Raw genomic sequence first — 8,008 nt, forward strand, 5'->3', positions numbered from 1 at the left:
CGTTAGGTTAATGGTGTATGTTCGGCTGCAAACTGGACATGTATCAACAACTGCAGCAGGCAAACCTCATAAAAAATGTACTTCCTCATCTTATGAGGTGGTTTTGACTAGGAGGGCATGTGACAGTGTGATACAACAGACAGCCAAGTGGTAAATTACACTTTGTTATAAATAAATGATAATGCACTTCACAACCAAAATGACTCTACTACTTGTATTTGCTTGGCTGGGTAATTAACCTACTAGTTTATCAAACCGGGTATCTTATAATACAACTTTCACATAACACACATTACCATTGTTGATTAATCCATCTGTGTCATCAGAGCAGTAACTCGGATCAAGCTAATTCTAGGTCGTCACTAGTTACCACCACCACAAAGTCATAAACCCTACAATTTCTCTTCTTAAACTGTGATTTTAAACCTAACCCTAACCTTAACCACACTGCTAACATTATTCCTAACCCTAACCTTAAATTAATACCAGAAAGCACATTTTTGTTTCCATTACTTTTTACGATATAGCCAATTTTGAGTTTGTGGCTGCAGTAACTTGTGGAAACCCTAATTGTATGCTTTACAGGCTGTAGCTGACTGTAGCTCCAGATTGGATTACATTCAGGCCGGTGATGCCATTATGGTTTGTTGCTCCTAGTTCACTGTATTAGTCAGACTCAGACATGAGTTAGCTACCACCATAGCTTCATCCATTATTTAGTTTTGCCCTAGACAATACAGAATACACTTGTATGAGCTACGAACTTGCAAATCCGACTTGTAGGCTAATGTTAGCCTGTAGCTATCTAGCCTGCCTCGCTAGTATTATCAAATTATAATGTTACATAACCAGCAGTATCTAGACAATACATAATGAACTCGTATGAGCTACGACCTAACTAAGTTTTAATGAAGTAGCTAGCTAGCTAGTTATCTAGGTAGCTAGCTACGCTAACGCTAGCTAAAACATTTGATAGCCTGCCTCGCTAGCTAACATTAGCTAGCCTACCTCGCTTTATCAAAAGATAGCTACCTACATAACTAGCAATAACTTCATCTAATGCCGTTAACCAAGTTATACCAGAGAGATCATTATATTCCAGTATCTCTGATTATACTTACCACCACCAGTTGTCGTTCACACCAAGCTAGTGTTACTGGTGCAGACTTGGGGACCAACAAACTCCAACCACCTATTCCGCATACTAGGGTCTTTCGGCAGGGCGTGCAAATCATGGAACGTTGGCTGTGGAGGCATGGTAAATCAATTAAGGACTTGAAACAATGGAGCCCCATTAATTGAAGGGAAGCGAAGTGGGCGGAGGGGCGATTTGCACATGGAGCTTGGCGAAAGGGGGCATGATTTGTGGACATGATTTGTTGACCAGTGGCCGTTATTCATGGATGCCAGGAGAAGTCAGGTTTCCCCCAAAAAATGTACCCCCCCAAAAAAGAAAAAAAAAACGTATTTCGTCTCTCTGTGTTTCATAATTTTCTTTCAATTCGCAAGAGGCTGAATGTATCTCACCGGAGAAAGCATCCAAGCGAAATGGCGCCTCTCTGTCTCAGTATGTGTAGCCCATCTATCTGATGCTATCTGGTCAAAAAGAGTATGATATTGTTGCCACCCGTAGCATTGAATGCAAGGAAAGTCGGCGAGCATTTGGCCTTCCTTGATAGAAAAAAGTTTAAAATAATAGCCAATCAGCGCTGAGCTAAACTGAGTGAGCTCAAATCTGAATGGTCCTTGCGCACCAAAAAAATTGTCAAGGGAAGCCAGTTTGGATTTGGCTTCACACAAATCACATCACATCAAGCAAAATTTCATTGACAGAAAAAACTTGAATTGTTGCATCTCGTTGTGTTGTTGTCCTCTGGTGGATAGCTAGCTAACAAAAATGGCCCTCTCCTACATTTGCCATGGATGGAGATAGGGATTTGGACTTGTGATTTTAATTAATTCTTCGTACTTGCTAATGATTATAACGACAATTCTAATCTAACCATAAATTCATTCATTGTGCCCCTTGCCTGATGTAGTAGGCTAATGTTACTAGCTGGCTCATCGTTGCCCATGAAAGGAAGTTAGGCTAGCGAGCAAGCATTTTAGGCAGGTAGCCAAGGACAACAAAAACTAAAAGCATGAACTGTATATGACATATGAGTCAGAGACCGTATGAGTCATAGACCGTTTAGGCAACATGAAAGAGAGGAGGATGGCATTGGCATTCCTCTACAAGTAGGGTGAGTCAACATGTTTTTTTTTTAACTTACAAGCAAGCACACAGAAATCAGTGCCATGGACAGCAACATCATATTTAGCTTATGTTGATTGGACTAAATTGTTTTTGGTATCTTTTAGTTGTCACTGTATTCGACTAAGCATTTATGATTTGATGTGTTGGCATGTTAAAGTTGAAATGGTGCTGGAATAGTGGAGGCAGCTTCGGTTTCCATTGCGACTTGAGCTAGCCTAACTCTCTTTGGTTCTAAATCAATAGTTGTTTAGTGGTCCGGAAATGTCGGAAACATGAACTTGCTTGACCATGCTGTAGGTCATGTAACTGTTTGTTACATGCAATATGCTTTGTGGACTTCACCAGACAGATGATGCTCTCGTTTTGTGACGAAACACAGGTGTTGTTGAATTTATTCTGTTATAGAGCAAACAACACAATTATCGCAACACATAGAGTAGGTTGTAATATGGCTTTTTTTCCCTGGCTTGGCTTCCCAAGTGATTTTACCCACGCACCGCTACTGTTCTTGACACTAACCCAGCCTTCATTTACTCGTTGTGATGGACTGAGGTTCCAAACTCCGTTTTGGATGAGATTGATTTTATTACCAAAATGATCCTATTTACACTCAAAGGGATTAGTTGCTTTTTAGGGGTAGTCACTATTTAAGGAATCCAATATGGCTTAATTCCCATGCATCTGATTCAATGGTTACATGATTGACATAAGGATTAGTGTCACGAACGTTGACTGATGACTCGTGGAACCAAGGCGCAGCGTGATAAGCGTACATCTTTAATTAGTACTTAACACACGAACAAAACCAAAACAACAAACAAACGATACGTGAAGTCCTGAGGTTACACACACCAAACCTTTACGGATCAAGATCCCACCAACTAACTGGTGCCAACAGGCTGCCTAAGTATGGTCCCCAATCAGAGACAACGAGCTACAGCTGCCTCTGATTGGGAACCACCCTGGCCAACATAGAACTAAACGATCTAGAACAAAAAACATAGAAAACTAAACATAGAAAATCCACACCCTGGCTCAACATTTAAGAGTCCCCAGAGCCAGGGCGTGACAGTACCCCCCCCCCCCCCCCAAAGGCGCGGACTGTGACCGCGCCACACAAACACAAGAGGGTAGGGGCCGGGTGGGCATTCCGCCTCGGAGGCGGATCCGGCTCCGGGCGTGACCACCACCTTTTCTCCACCTCCCCGTTGCGCCCCTGGTCTGGTCCCGCTGACTGGAGCTGGACCCGACGACGGTGGACCAGACCTTACCGGCTCCGGACTGGAGCCGCTGGCCGGAGCTGGACTGGACATAGGTGGAGCGGATTGCTCTGGCTCCGGAGTGGATCCACTGACTGGAGTTGGACCGGACCCCGGTGGAGCGGATTGCTCTGACTCTGGAGTGGAACAGGCACGGGCCGTGCCGGACTGGACACACGCACCACTGGCTTGGTGCGGGGAGCAGGAACGGGCCGGACCGGGCAGACGACGCGCACCACTGGCTTGGTGCGGGGAGCAGGAACGGGCCGGACCGGGCTGACGACGCGCACCACTGACTTGGTGCAAGGGACAGGAACAGGCCGGACCGGGCTGGCGACGCGCACCACTGGCTTGGTGCGAGGGACAGGAACAGGCCGGACCGGGCTGGCGACGTGCACCACTGGCTTGGTGCGAGGGACAGGAACAGGCCGGGCTGGACTGGGAACACGCACCACTGGCTTGGTGCGGGGAGAAGGAACAGGCCGGGCTGGACTGGGAACACGCACCACTGGCTTGGTGCAGGGAGCCGGAACGGGCCGGGCCGGACTGTGGAGGCGGACTGGAGGTCTGGAGCGGAGAGCTGACACAACCCGTCCTGGCTGAATGCCTATTTCCACACAATATGTGTGAGGCATCAGCACAGGACGTACAGGGCTGTGCACTCGTACTGGCGCTACAGCACGTGGCACTGGCGCAGGATATACGGGACCGAGGAGGCGTACTGGAGGCCACGACCGTTGAGCCGGCACACCCCGTCCTGGCTGCATGCCCATCTTAGCACGACACGTGCGTGGTGCTAGCACCGGACGTACAGTACTGGGCAGGCTCCGCATAATACGGAGCCTGCCCAGTCTCACGCTTCCTAGTACGGGGAGTTGGCTTTGCTCTAACTCTAGGCTCCGCCAACCACCCTTTTAGCCCACCCCCCAAAAAAATATTGGGGCTGTCTCTCGGGCTTCCTCCTCGGCCGGTACCCTCTGCGTTGCCGCTGCTCCTCTCTGTAGCGCGCCTCCACAGTCTCCTCCCAGGGACGGCGATCCATTCCGGCCTGAATCTCCTCTCAAGTCCAGGATCCCTTCCCATCCAGGATCTCCTCCCAAGTTCAGGCTGTCTGTTCCTGGACACGCTGCTTGGTCCTCCTTTGGTGGGATCTTCTGTCACGAACATTGACTGATGACTCGTGGAACCAAGGCGCAGCGTAATAAGCGTACATCTTTAATTAGTACTTAACACACGAACAAAACCAAAACAACAAACCAACGATACTTGAAGTCCTGAGGTTACACACACCAAACCTTTACGGATCAAGATCCCACCAACTAACTGGTGCCAACAGGCTGCCTAAGTATGGTCCCCAATCAGAGACAACGAGCTACAGCTGCCTCTGATTGGGAACCACCCTGGCCAACATAGAACTAAACGATCTAGAACAAAAAAACATAGAAAACTAAACAAAGAAAATCCACACCCTGGCTCAACATTTAAGAGTCCCCAGAGCCAGGGCGTGACAATTAGATCCATATTCGTGGACAGATGTGTTATTGCAAATGATCAGCAATTTGAATTGAGTTATTATTACACTTTATGGTTAAGACTTTACATTAAGCTGATAGAAGGCACTATGCATTCATACTTTGCATCTCAATATCATGTATTGGTGGACAAGGTACTGTAGGTGAAAAATCTGTCTGTGCCCTTGAGCAAGGCACTTAACCCTAATTGCTCCTTTAAGTCGCTCTGTTAAAGAGCGTCTGCTAAATGACTAAAATGTAAATGTTAAATGTAAGGTCATCACCTGTTGAACTTCAAGTGAATCGGTTATTATATTCGTAATATAATGTGAGGCACTTAAAGCGTCTAGATTGTTTAGAGCATGTTTCTCAGTGGATTTAATGCTCCATCAAGACTATTATTTTTTAAATTAGATTCATCCTTGTCATTTAACGCTTGGCTGCTGTCCAGGGAAGTCATTAAACAAATACTGACATCTTTTTTTTTTGAATTACCAAAAAGGTTCACTACCTCTGCCTTGACCTACTGTAGAAGGTTGAATTTGTTATTTAATGTTGACAAAGTTTGTTCAACTCAATTCAGTTTCCCATGAGCAAAAACAACCCAGATCAATGAATCTACTGTCTCATTAAAGATTGTTTAGTCTAATAACAATAGCTAAGTTGATACACTTCTTGAGTCATCATTGTTCATAGCTAGCTTTTATGTCTCCTCAAATATAACACTTTAGCTAACTAGGAACAACTACAGTAACAAACTGCAGCGAGCTACCATGCTTTCTGTTCAATATGTTAGATAAATAGCGAAAAGTACAGTAATAAACTACAGCTATCTATCATGCTTTCTGTCCAACATGTAATGAAAACTACTGTAACAAACTGCAGTGGGTGGCCATGCTTTCTGTTCAACATGTTAGCTAAATAGCTATAACTAGCCTACAGTAACAAACTACAGCAAGCTACCATACTTCATGTTCAACCATGAAATGGACCAATGAGCACCTTTTCGCAATGGCATCAGAAATCCAGACTGGGGGCATTATTTCACATGATTCACCATTATGTGTAAGTCATTGCAAGCAAAGAAAACAAGTTGTTAAGTAACTGCAGTGGTTTATCTAGTCTACCACTATATTCCTATGAACTCATCAAGTGACTCAAACCACCTCACACCCTCTTGCCTTAGGGCATCCATCTATCATAACATATTAAAATGGCAAAATGCATCTACTATAACAGTCTAAATGACATTGGAATAAATCTGTCTACTTTCATACTAATACAAGTGCATTACACAAACAATTATACAAATTGTATTATTATTATTATTTTTGGTACTTTTTACCCGTTTTTTCTCCCCAATTTCATGATATCCAATTGGTAGTTACAGTATTGTCCCATCGCTGCAACTCCTGTATGGACTCGGGAGAGGCGAAGGTTGAGAGTCATGCGTCCTCCGAAACACGACCCTGTCAAGCTGCTTCTTGACACATTGCTCGCTTAACCCAGAAGCCAGCCGCACCAATGTGTCGGAGGAAACACCGTACAACTGTCGACATGAGTCAGCGTGCACGCGTCCGGCCCACCAAAATTGAGTCGCTAGAGCATGCTGGGCCAATTGTGCGCCGCCTCATGGGTCTCCTGGTAGTGGCCGGCTGCGACAATTATACAAATCTTAAAGAAAATGATCCATTCACACCTTAAAGAAGGTGGCCTGGTCCAAAACCAAGCCTTCAATCCAGACTGGTCCCACTCGTAGAGATGTACTAGAGAGCTCATCTTAATGGCTGCTTCTGTGACAGCATGTGCAGTGCCATTGAGGGCTATCTCCATTACCTATCCTGTCACAGAAGAGGCCATTGAGATTAGCTCTCTAGTACTCAGTCCCACATTAAAAAATCTCACTGGGCAAAAACTGGTTGAATCAACGTTGTTTCCACGTCCTTTCAACCCCAAAATTCAATGTGATGATGTTGAATCAATGTGGAAAACTGATTGGATTTGCAAAAAGTCATCAACACAAGGGAATTTCGTATTTTTTTTCACCCAACTTTGAACCTAAATCCAATGACATGTTGACATTTTATTTATTTCATGTTGAATTCACGTTAGTTTACAACTCAACCGAATGTAAACAAAAAAACTAGACGTTGAACTGATGTCTGTCCCCAATGGGATGTTATAAGCAGTATGGAGGAACAGCTCAGCTCAAAAGTTAGGCTGCCCGACCCCCCCCCCCAAAAAAAAAAAAAAAATAAGAATCCAATTAAACTAGGCTGACTAACTCACTATAACTTCCTGTACCCTCTGACATTTCGTAAGAGTCAGCAGCAGGCTGTCACACCCGTTTGTCTTCTTAAAGGAAATGTATGCCACCTGAAAGTAATCAGCCCATATGCCACCTGAGAGCCATCCAGCTGAGCTCTTGTAAAGCTGCTTACTTTTCCAGACTTTAAACAAGCACCATGCCCATATGTACTTATTACCTTCAAAGTACTTATTTTAATCCATTGCTTACCTCCAGGTTTTAAATTATGTTCTATAAATGCTTAATCAATATTTATTAAATAGGGAAATAAATGCCCATGGGGAATTTCTGTTTTGCTTAATTGTTTTTCACTCAGTACTGCATGTTGACAATATTGTGTAACAGAGCATCTTTAACCAGCCTAGTACATATACCTCCTGAAAATGTCTTAGTATTTGCCACAGTGTGGACTGACTCATAACTTGGCATAAATGTGTGTTTTTAGTGTTCCAAAAGTGATAAAAGGTACCTAGTACCAGATATAGCAATTTATTTGCATTTAACATTGAGTAACTGCAGCTTGATAGACATTCAGTCTTCTGTTATTATTTTTAGATGAATTCATTTCATCTAAAATACGAGCCAGATGAAGCTGATTTCTCTCCATAGACGTTAAACCATGTGGGATTGATATCCTCGCAATCCTCGCTGAGGCTAAATCGAGATTGTTTCA

The sequence above is a fragment of the Coregonus lavaretus genome, assembly GCF_964263955.1.
Source record: "Coregonus lavaretus genome assembly, contig: HAP1_SCAFFOLD_518, whole genome shotgun sequence".
In the NCBI taxonomy this organism is placed as follows: domain Eukaryota; kingdom Metazoa; phylum Chordata; class Actinopteri; order Salmoniformes; family Salmonidae; genus Coregonus; species Coregonus lavaretus.